Genomic DNA, 12,520 nt, shown 5'->3' with positions numbered 1-12,520 from the left:
TGCTCTGACCTTTAATTCTCACATTGCTGAGACATTATAGAGAGTCCTGGAGTCGTGTTGTGAAGCTCAACAGACTTGGTACTGGAGTTGGGCGTTTCAACGCTAGCATGTGGAGATGGGGACTCCACCAGAGCCCAGCCTGTGAATACGGGAGCAGATTAACAGACAGTCAACCATGTCATCTCTGGGTGCCCGCTCTACCACCCACCAAATGGAGCTCAGGGCCTGGCAGACATTGACGCCAACAGAGACAACAACCTGGCTACTCAACACCCGGCTTGAGATCCAACTATTCCTTTGGTTTATTTATGTTTCATTCGCAAGAAGAAAAAGATCATACAGTGTGGAAATAGGCCCTTTGCCTCAACTTGTCCACGCTGACCAATTTGTCCCATCTACACTATTCCCACCTGCCTGTTTTGGCCCATATCCCTCTAATCTTTTCTATCCATGTACCTGTCCAAATGTTTCTTAAACGTTGTGATAGCACCTGCCTCAACCACCTCCTCTGGCTGCCCGTTCCATACACCCACCGCCCTTGTGTAAAAAAAGTCGCACTTCAGGGTCCTATTAAATCCTTCCCCCCTCACCATAAACCTACGTCCTTTGGGTCTTGCACCCCTCACTCTGGGTAAAACTCTCTGCATTTACCCTGTCTAATCCTATCATGATTTTATACATCTCCATAAGATCATACCTCATGCTCCTGCTCTCCCAGGAGTAAAACCCCTGTCCCACGGTACGAGTTCATTCCAAGAGTTCTCCCCGCGTTTTCCCTGATTCGAACTCGGAGATTTACGGTAATGGCCGCTCGTCGGCACTCGGGGCTCTCGTGGACATTTTTCAACACGTTGAAAAATCTTCACGAGTCTTCCCGTGCTCACCTGCCGTTAGCGAGTCTTCCCGAGTACCTGCCGTTAGCGTTACGAGCCGCTAAGAGACGTCCCCGAGCTCCAACGTACCCGCTACGTTCATTCTCCGTGCTTACCACGAGTTTGATTTTTTTAAACTCGGGAGAGCTCTTGGAATGAACTCGTACCGTAGGACAGGGCCATAAAGACCTAGCCTGCATTTTCCTTGTGGATCATTGAGGATGTGAGATACTCCCCTATTTTGTGTCTATCTTCACCCCATTATTGCCTGCTTGGTCATGTTCTTCCCTAATACAACCAATTTCCCCCCCTTTTTAACTCCCTCTGTCCGCCCTTGCTCCATATATACCAGGTGCTTCCAACACAAGCTTGATCACCTCCCGACCTACACAAAATCCCTCCTCTCATCAACTCTGATGCTATTCTGGATTGCAAACCTTTGGTTAAATAATAACAAATATCTCCAACCTTATCCACTGACGTCTGTTTAATTAGCCAGACCAGCCTCTTACTTTGATCTGTATTACGCTCCATGTGTATTCCCTGTTGACATCTACTCTTTCTTACAAGGTTATACTACAATTATTTCTCAATAATAAAATAGTTGAGAACCCAGGATATAAATGAGTTGTGCGGACCTAAATCACTAAGTCTTCAATATTTCTTTCTAAACCAGCATTGTATGGCATGTGTTTTGCTTATAAGATACATTATGCTGTCATAAATGGTATTTGAGTATTTAAGGTAAGCTTGCTGATTTATTGCTGGGATTTTACTGGATTGCATGTTAGATTACATCGAGTGGCAAGGATTTTGGGGGTCTGGATTCTGAGCTGCACCCAGGGACCTTCGTTTTGGGGAATGAAAGAAATTCCTTTACGGTCTCCTGCTCTCAGGGTCTATTGAAGGGCCGATGCAAGAGGTAAGGCATTGAGTGAAGTCCCTTCGACTGATGGCCGCACAGTGTCCCAGCTGGTAGAGTTGCCGCCTCACGGAGCCAGAAACACAGGTTCGATCCTGACCTCAGGTGCTGTCTGAGTTTAGGTTTGCGTTTGAGTTCAGTTTATCATCACGTGTACCGAGGTGCAGTGAAAAGCTTTTGTTGCATGCTTAACCAGTCAGTGGAAAGACAACACATTCTGATTACAATCGAGCCATCCACAGCATACAGATACATGACGAAGGGAATTACATTTAATGCAAGATAAAGCCAGTAAAGTCTGATCAAAGATAGTCCGCGGATCTCCATTGAGGTAGATAGTAATTCAGGTCTGCTCACTAGTTGTGGTAGGATGGTTCAGACTTCAGATGGTCTGTATGGAGTTTGCACATACACCATGTGACTGTGTGTGTGTGGGTTTGCTCGCACTTACCAAAGTTGTGCGGGTTTGTAGGTGAATTGGCGTCGGCAAATTGTCCCTGGCGTGCAAAGAGTTAATGAGCAAATGCGATAACATGGATCTAGGGTTTGAAGTTTAGTCTATTGTCACGTGTACTGGGGTACATTGAGAAGCTTTTGTTGCGTGCTAACCAGTCAGTGGAAAGACAATACATGATTACAATCGAGCCATCCACAGTGGTTCCCAACCTTTTTTAGTTCATGGCCCCCTTGGGCTCTTTAATTTTTCTGTGGCCCTCCCTGACATTATTAACGGAAAAAAGGTGGCCCCCTTCATTGAACCTGTGGCCCCGAAAATCCCCAAATTTTTCTGTGGCCCCTCTGAAATTTGCCATGTGGCCCCAGGTTGGGAATCACTGGTGTACAGATACATGATAAAGGGAACAAACGTTTAGTGCAAGGTAAAGTCCGATTAAAGAGAGTCCAAGGGTTTCCAATGGGGTAGATGATAACTCAGACTGCTCTCTGGTTGGTGAACTGATCAATGGTCAGCATGGACTTGGTTGGCCGAAGGGCCTGCTTCCATGCTGTATCTCTAAACTATGGGTACAGCATGGGTTAGACACAAGAGTAAAAGTTCCTCCACGATTTCTTGTCAAATGAATGGAGTAAAGGTCCATTTAAATACTTCCAAAGCAGGAATAGCATGGGTTAGACACAGGGTAAAACTTCCTCCACAATGTCTTTCCAAACAGGGCAGCACAGTGGTGCATCGGTAGAGTTGCTGCCTTACAGCCTTACATAGACCCGGGCTCGATCCTGACGATGGGCGCTGTCTGTACAGAGTTTGTATGTTCTCCTCGTGACCTGCTTGGGTTTTATCCGGGTGCTCCGGTTTCCTCCCACACTCCAAAGACGTACAAGTATGCAGGTTAATTGGCTTTGGTAAAATTGTAAATTCTCCCTAGTGTGCGGGGATCGCTGGTCGGCGTGGACTCAGTGGGCTGAAGGTGTTTCGTTTCCACGCTGTATCTCTAAACTAAACTAAACACTTTCTGGCAAGAAATGATATGTCAGATAGAGAGTAAAACTTCCACTCCAATATGGACTCGACCACTCCCATGCTTCACAGCACAGTTTGAATACAGAATGGAATGCCCTTCACTCTGCTTAGCACTTTGTCTAATCCTCTTCCAGATGTTGACCACACAACCAGTGGCGGACTGGCCAGGGTGTCAGTTTGCCCGATGGCAAGTGGGCCTCTGATGAAGTGATAGCAAGTGATGGCAAGTGGGCCCCCGTTAAATGATAGCATTGTAGTTGTGGGTGGGACCCCTTTGTCTCCTGGCAACCAATATCTTTAGACCCAGTCCGCCACTGCACACAACCACGAAGACTTTCTCAGAGGGAGCTCGGTCATTTTTCTCCATTGACGAAGAGTTACGGAAAAGTTTGTCCCTTATCCGTGACCTGCCCCACACTTGGAACTCTGCCCGAGACTTACATCCTCCCCCTAACTGCATGTTGTGTCAACAGCCACAACCCAACCGAGAGACCTGCATCAAGACTTTGCAATGAGGGAGTGATAAAAAGGATCTGCAACCCTATGCTACAGGAGAGATCTTTTGATCTCCATCACTTCACAGCAAGCAATTTGGAACTAAAGGCCACAGGAAGAGCAGAATAACACAACACTCGTTTCACCATTAACTCGTTCCTTTTTAATTGGTTCCTTGTTGTGCAATCAGTCGGACGTGCCCCTCTCAGAACAATATTTCTTTTGCTCAACGCTTTGAAAAGGAAAGGAGGCAATACTAATTTACAACTCAGTCAACATCTCACAATCCAACTTGCAAGCCCACATGGCTAACCCGTGATAACTGGTGTGAGCGCACCAACTCCCAAAGGCATGAATTAATGACCCTTATGAAACCTTAAATGTGAAGGCAGTGAATGCAGGAACCGAGATACAAGAAGCTTTGCCATACCGTGATGGTTTATAAAAGAAATAGAGTATTGAAGGCGCTTTGAAAGTAGCAGCTTTGCAAAGCCATTTGGCATGGAAGAAAGGAAGCAAGTTCCATGGGATAAATTAGAGCAAATAAATAAAGACTTGCATTTCCAGAGCACTTTCTCCTCTCCTTGAGGGAATCACAAAGCACTTTCAGGCGATGAAGTAGTTTTTCAATGTAGCTGCTGCTGGAAAGGTGCCAATTACTGTATGTGTGGCACGGTGGCACAGCGGTAGAGTTGCTGCCTCACAGCGCCAGGGACCCGGGTTCAATCCTGACCGCAGGTGCTATCCGTACTGAGTTTGCACGTTCTCCATGCGACCGCATGGGTCTCCTCCGGGTGCTGCGGTTTCCTCCCACATTCCAAAGGCGTACAGGTTTGCAGGCTAATTGGCTTCTGTAAATTGCCCGCGGTGGGAATTGTCTACCTTTCCCAAGAAAGGTACAGATACAAAGCTGGGATAACATGGAAATCTTGTGAATGGGTGATCGTTGGTCGGTGTGGACTCGGTGGGCCGAAGGGCCTGTTTCCATGTTGTATCTCTAAACTAAAACTCTAAACTGCATCTGGCAATGTTAAATGGCAATAGGTGTTGGCCGGGACACTATCGATAACTTCCCTGCTCTGACACTGGGATTGTGTACCCTCATCTAAAGAGTCTAAGGGTTATGGGGAGAAGGCAGAAGAATGGGGTTAGAGGGAGAGATAGATCAGCCATGATTGAATAGCGGAGTAGGCTTGGTGGGCCGAATGGCCTAATTCTACTCCTATTCCTTATGACCTCATGAGATTAGAGGTGGTCTTGATTTAATCTGAAGGAAAAGCCGTGTCAGTTTTACGTTAGAGATACAGTGGGGAGACAGGCTCTTCGGCCTACCGAGATCCTGCCAGCCAGCAATCTCCCTGTACACTACGCACTAGGCACAATTTACAATTTTTACTGCAGCCAATTAACCTACAAACCGGGTGGAAAAGCTTTTCACTGTACCTCGGTATAGGTGGCAATAAACTGAGCTCAAAACTCAAGCTCAAACTCAGACTCAAAGCATTTGCTGCCCGCTAACCACCCAGCAGAAAGACAATGCATGATTCCGAGGGGGGAGGAGGTTAAGAAGAGCAGAGTTAAAGTAAGAAATGCAGCTGTTGGAGTAGAGGTTTAAAAGAGTGGAGCGAATGCGTGATTGCAGATGCGCTTCTGAGTGCAGCACGCAAAGAGCCGCCATCTTGGATCAGGAAGCTGCAATGGAGCATTGTGCAGCTTCGGATGCAGGGAGCCAACAGGGGCGGGCAAAACCCTCCCTAGACAGTCCAGGACAAGCGTTCCAACCCCAGGGACCTGTCACACCGCTAAGAGCCATTGATACAATCAGGAGGTCTACATCAAGTTGCCCTTGATCAAGGTGCCCTTGATGTAGCGACTATTTGCATACCAACCCAACAATTTCTCCATGACATGTCGCATGTGGCAACAAGGGATTCATTCATAAAGGTGACCGTCACAGGATTACTTCATCTGTTAGTGGTTTCTATGGAAATGTAAAATCTGCTTGAAGTGCAAGACCTCATCAATAATGTGACTTGGTTTTCAATAACTCTTCCCCTTCTCCCTCTCCTACCCCCCACTGAACTCATCTGAACTCTTAACCAACAGTAGGAGCAATATGCCGATATTCTGCAATGAAATAAGAAAAGATGGCTTTGCTTTGTAGGTCATGCCCTGTCAAGAGAGACCTGCTTAGTGTTCCTTTACATTTCTTCAATTCAGCTCTGGGATATTCCACTCTAACTCTCTCCAGATGTCCCGTGCGAGCAAATGGTGTTGTGCTTCATAACTGCAAAAGGGGAACTCAAAATGGGAGGAGACGGCTCTTCTTGACGAAAGACCCGAAATTGCACAGGAGTCTTCGATTTGGGGTGTTAGGAGAGGGATACATCTCAGTTAGAAACACTGGCGATTGATGGCAGAAGATGCTAGCCATAGAAAATAGAACATAGTACAGTACAGCACAAGAACGGGCCCTTAAGCCACAATGTTTGTGCCAAATGTGATGACACGTTAAACTGATCTCATCAGCCTGCACATGATCCATATTCCCTGAACGCCCATCTAAAAGCCTCTTCAATGCCACTATCGCATCTGCCTCCACCACCACCCCTGGCAATGCGTTCCAGGCCCCCCACCATCCTCTGTGTAAAAAAACTTGCCCCACGCATCTCCATTAATAATAATAATAATGGATGGGATTTATATAGCGCCTTTCTAATACTCAAGGCACTTTACATCGCATTATTCATTCACTCCTCAGTCACACTCGGTGGTGGTAAGCTACTTCTGTAGCCACAGCTGCCCTGGGGCAGACTGACGGAAGCGTGGCTGCCAATCTGCGCCTACGGCCCCTCCGACCACCACCAATCACTCACACACATTCACACACAGGCAAAGGTGTGTGAAGTGTCTTGCCCAAGGACACAACGACAGTATGCACTCCAAGCGGGATTCGAACCGGCTACCTTCCGGTTGCCAGCCGAACACTTAGCCCATTGTGCCATCTGTCGTCCCAACATTACACATTCCCCCTCTCACCTTATGGCTATGCCGTGCAGTGTTGGGCAATTCTACCTTGGGATTAAGGTTCTGACCGTCTAACCTATCTATGCCCTTTATATACTTCAATCAAGTCTCCTCTTAACCTCCGACGTACCAGAGAAAGCAATCCAAGTCTATTCAACCTGCCCTGCAGCTGAAACCCTCTAATCTGGAGAGCTTTGAGATAAGCCTCTTCTGCATCCTCTCCAAAACCTCCACATCTTCCCTGCAATGGCGTGACCAGAACTACACACAATACTTGCAAATAAAGTCTACGTGACAAACGAGTGTGAAGATGGAAAGGAGTAGAAAAATAACTCATGGAATGATTTTGAGATACTATCTGGTATTGAAGATCGATTCTTCAGCGACCACGGTGGCGAGGCGGTAGAGTTGCTGCCTTACAGCGCTTGCAGCGCCGGAGACCCAGGTTCGATCCCGACCACGGGTGCTGTCTGTACGGAGTTTGTAGGTTTTCCGAGATCTTCGAGATCTTCGGTTTCCTCCCACACTCCAAAGACGTACAGGTTTGGCTTGGTGTAAGTGTACATTGTCCCTCGAGTGTGTAGGATAGTGTTGGTGAGCAGGGATTGCTGGATCACTGGATCGCAGGCCGAAGGGACTGTTTCCGCACTGTATCACTAATCTAAATTGATTGAGTGATTCATTGAAAGATACAGCATGGAAACATGCCATTCGGCCCACCCGGGTCCAAGCCGACCTTCGATCGCCCATTCACACTAATTCCACGTTATCCCACCTTCCCATCCACTCCTTACACACAAGATATAATTTACCGAGGCCAATTCACCTTCAGGCCTGCACGATCTTAGAAAGTGGGGGAATACCAGTGCACCTGGAGGAAACCCAACGTGGTCACAGAACGTGCAATCTCCGTACAGGCAGCTCAGGATTGAGCCCGGGTCTCCGGCACTACGGGACAGCAGCTCTACCCGGTGTGCCACTGAGCCTCCGGTGTCTTCCTAGATATTAGGAAGAAAGGACATTAATGCAGTATAAGGTTTCAGTTCTTGAGCGTGGGTGAGTGAGAGGAGGCCATATTTCAACCCAGTGAAACCATGCAGCAGAAGAACTGTGATGTGCGGTGGCCAATGAAGGAGAGGGTGATTAGATGTGTGTGTGTGTGTGTGATCTTTATTCTCAGCAAGAACTTTCCTGGGTACAGGAGGATTCAAATGATCGTGGAGGGCAGTGCAAGTCTTTCTCTCATCCGTGTAACGTTGAAATCCAGACAAGGAAAAGGTAGAAGGGATCGGCCCGAAACGTTGCCTTTTTCCTTCGCTCCATAGATGCTGCTGCACCCGCTGAGTTTCTCCAGCTTTTTTTGTGTGCCAAGGAAAAGATAAGCCTGCCTAAGATCAGGATGTGTTTTATATTAATAATTCCATGTAGCTCTCCACATCTGAATCCCTTCCCCGAGTCAATTAAAACTGCTAAATTATTAATGTCTCGTTTCATCTTGGTACCAGTCACAAAGAAAGTGCTGCCTCTGATTGTGTTTTTGTGGCCTGTTTAATCACTGCAAACCTTAGTAATTAAACTGTTGTTCTAGTCTGACATTCAATAAATTACTCGATCTTAATGCTTGGTAATTGCGCAAGCCCTTCCACATGCTGAGCCAATTACGGCGGCAATTATAGAGCGCTTTGCAAACAAAGGATGAGGAATGGCACATCACGGCTGCCGCGGTGACTGATCACGCACGCGATTATTTTGGTGGTGGTGGGGGGTGGTGTGGGAGGGGTTCCCTACTGATAATGCCCACCCTGCCATCCCAGCCTCCCCGATTTCAAACAGCCTCTTAAAACCGTGTAGGAAGGAACTGCAGATGCTGGTTAACTTTTATCAGTTTATTTATTCATGTGTGTATATATTTATATCATGGTATATATGGACACACTGATCTGTTTTGTAGTTAATGCCTACTATGTTCTGTGTGCTGAAGCAAAGCAAGTATTTCATTGTCCTATACAGGGACACATGACAATAAACTCACTTGAACTTGAACACCAAAGATAGACACAAAATGTTGGAGTGACTCAGGCAGCATCTCTGGAGAGAAGGAATGGGGTGACTTTTCGGGTCGAGATTGCAGGAAGTTGTGACTACTGCCCAGTCCATCATCGGCTCTGACCTCCCCACCATCGAAGGGATCTATCGCAGTCGCTGCCTCAAAAAGGCTGCCAGCATCATCAAGGACCCACACCATCCTGGCCACGCACTCATCTCTCCGTTGCCACCGGGAAGAAGGTACAGGAGCTTGAAATCTGGTACATCCAGGTTTAGGAACAGCTGCTTCCCCACAGCCATCAGGCTATTAAACTCACCGTCAAACAGACTCTGAACTATAACAGCCTCTTGCACTTTATCTGTTTATTTATTGTGTACATATATGGTTTATGGTATATAGAAACTTAGAAAATAGGTGCAGGAGGAGGCCATTCAGCCCTTCGAGCCAGCACCACCATTCATTGTGATCATGGCTGATCATCCCCTATCAATAACCCGTGCCTGCCTTCTCCCAATATCCCTTGACTCCACTAGCCCCTAGAGCTCTATCTAACTATATAGACACACTGAACTTTTATCTCCTGTTCTGTATTATGTTTACATATTGTGTTGTGCTGCAGCAAGCAAGAATTTCATTGTCCTATCTGGGCCACATGACAATAAACTCTCTTGACTTGACTTGCGACCCTTCTTTGGACCGAATGGACTGATTCAAACCAGTCTGAAGAAGGGTCTCGACTCGAAACATCACCCATTCCTTCTATTCAGAGATGCTGCCTGCCCCTCTGGGTTACTCCAGCATTTTGTGTCCAGCTTCTTAAAGCCCTTCCCTTGCCCACTTCCCTTCCCTTCCCTTCCCTTGTGGTACACTTGCCCACCCCATCTTTCAGCTTCCTGCCAACGCCTCCACTAGGTGTCCACCTTTTCCTTCCATCCATCCCACCAAGCAGGTCCAGCATGTTCATATCATGGAGGGTGCAACATGGAATGAGGGTATACACGCCAGCCCTACTCCAGATCCAATTCCAGACACAAAAAGCTGGAGTAACTCAACGGATCAGGCAGCCTCTCTGGAGAAAAGGAAGAGGTGACATTTCTCAGTTGCATCTTATGGGCATGTCCCACTTAGGCGATTTTTTAGGCGACAGCCGGAGAATACGACATTGAAATTCACCAAAGTCAGCACTGGCGACAACCTACGTCACCTGCCGCCAACCAACGACATCCTGGCGACTGCCTACATTAACCTGGTGCCACCTTACGCCAACACCTACGTCAAGCTACGCTCATTTGGCGTCATAACACAAAGTTGCCACTGTCGCCGAAAAGTTTTAAACATGTTGATAAATTTTCGGCTACCAGAAAGACGTTACGGCTCTTTGGGCGACTGAGGAGGCTACTCACGACCATTGTTCAGACTATCCATGTTCTCCAGAGACGCTGCCTTACTCCAGCACTTTGTATCTTTTATTGTAAACCAGTATCTGCAGTTCCTTGTGTCTCTATCATTCCAAAGAACTCGGCCCTCTTTCATCAGAGGAGATACATAGTTGTTCATTCTTTCCTGATATGCATACCCCACATATCTCCAATATGATCATACTCCACCCTCTCTCTGAAACCTTTTAGACTTTAGACGTTAGAGATACGGCAAGCGAAAATGTTTAATTGTCGCCCTGTGAATTGTAATGTAGGCAAACTGAGTTGTCTATCCGAATACACCGCGATTATTGAACTGTCCCCAAGGGCACCGACCTATCAAATTTCACTTTTCATTATGTCTTGCAGCTTTTTGCAAAATAAAAATAATTTATATCCTCGAACATTCCTTGCACAGGTCAGTCGGCTGATAGGGGCACCAAGTAGGGCAAGAATGTCTTCAGTAAAAGCTTCCAAATGCTGCTAACCAGATAATCAGATGAATCCTGCTTGATTTTGCCACTTTTTTTGTGCAGATTATTACAGCATTTTGCCATCTCCCGTCTCTCCAATTTGTACACCGTGATATTGGTGTCAATCTGCATCATTGGTATTTTTTAACACAGTGGGTACCAGGTGGTAGAGGCAGATACCATAGCGGTATTTAAGAGGGTTTTTGATAGGCATGTGGATGTGCAGGGAATTGAAGGATATGGATAATATAGCCATGTATCTTTCAACCCCCCATCACCTGTGTCCAACTATCACCTAGAGTCATAGAGTGATACAATGTGCAAACAGGCCCTTCGGCCCTACTTGCCCACACCGGCCAACAATGTCCCAGCTACACTGGTCACACCTGGCCCATATCCCTCCAAACTTGTCCTATCCATGTACCTGTCTAACTGTTTCCTAAACGTTGGGATTATCTCAGCCTCCTCTGGCAACTCGCCCGTCGAGTTTGTCCAGCATTCTGTGTCTACCTTCATTTTTACCAGCATCTGCAGTTCTTTCTTAAACAGGTGGGACTAGTGCAGATGAGGCATGTCGGTCGGTGTGGGCAAGTTGGGCTGAAGGGCTTGTTTCCATGCCTGTTTCCTGTATGACTCTATGCTCTGTTGTAACACAGTCAGGTGTGGGCCTGGGAGGAAATCGCTCCCATTAACACCACTGGCAGGGCTTGGGGGAGGTAGCCTTTGGGGGGGAAATAAAATAAGCACACCATCATAATACCAGAGCTAGTGACTCATTTTTGCCTGAGGCCCTTTGCCTGTGATTAGTTTTATTGTCACCAAATGGTGTTTTTGTCATGAAACCTCTGTAAATCCATCAACACCTCGCTTGGATTTTGGGAAAGCACAGATCCAAACACCTTTTTGGAAACACCGGAAAAACCTGAACGAGGTTGTCGGAAAACATCCCACGGTGTTATCCAAGGGTCAGAAGTAGAAAGGTTCCAGCCAGATTGTTCAGAATTTACAATTAAATCTACACATCGAGACTCTGCCAGGCTTAGGAGTCGATAATGTGTTTAAGAAGGAACTGCAGATGCTGGAAAATCGAAGGTACACAAAAATGCTGGTGAAACTCAGCGGGTGCAGTGGCAAGTTCAAGTTCAAGTGAGTTTATTGTCATGTGTCCCTGTATAGGACAATGAAATTCTTGCTTTGCTTAAGCACACAGAAAATAGTAGGCATTTACTACAAAACAGATAAATGTGTCCATATACCATGATATAAATATATACACACATGAATAAATAAACTGGTAGTGCAAATAACAGAAAGTGGTTGCTAATAATCAGAGTTTTGTCCGAGCCAGGTTTAATAGCCTGATGGCTGAGGGGAAGTAGCTATTCCTGAACCTGGTTGTTGCAGTCTTCAGGCTCCTGTACCTTCTACCTGAAGGTAGCAGGGAGATGAGTGTGTGGCCAGGATGGTGTGGGTCTTTGATGATACTGCCAGCCTTTTTGAGGCAGCGACTGCGATAAATCCCCCCGAAACTTTGCCTATCTCCTACGCTCCATAGATGCTGCTGCACCCGCTGAGTTTCTCCAGCATTTTTGTCTACCTTAGGAGTCGATAAACCTGACTCATGAATAATTTTAAAAAGATTGCACCACGGACTGTTAGAACATAGCCACCCACGTATGCTCCCGAGAAATAGGAGTTAACCGCAGGTACTGTTTCGTTTTCTACATCAATTTTCCCCATCTAAGGAAAGAGGAACTCCCCGTTGGATTGCAACTTTGTCGTAGTC

Source organism: Amblyraja radiata, chromosome 39 (genome assembly GCF_010909765.2).
Source record: "Amblyraja radiata isolate CabotCenter1 chromosome 39, sAmbRad1.1.pri, whole genome shotgun sequence".
In the NCBI taxonomy this organism is placed as follows: domain Eukaryota; kingdom Metazoa; phylum Chordata; class Chondrichthyes; order Rajiformes; family Rajidae; genus Amblyraja; species Amblyraja radiata.
The sequence above is the reverse complement of the archived record's forward strand: the minus strand, read 5'-3'. Positions refer to the sequence as shown.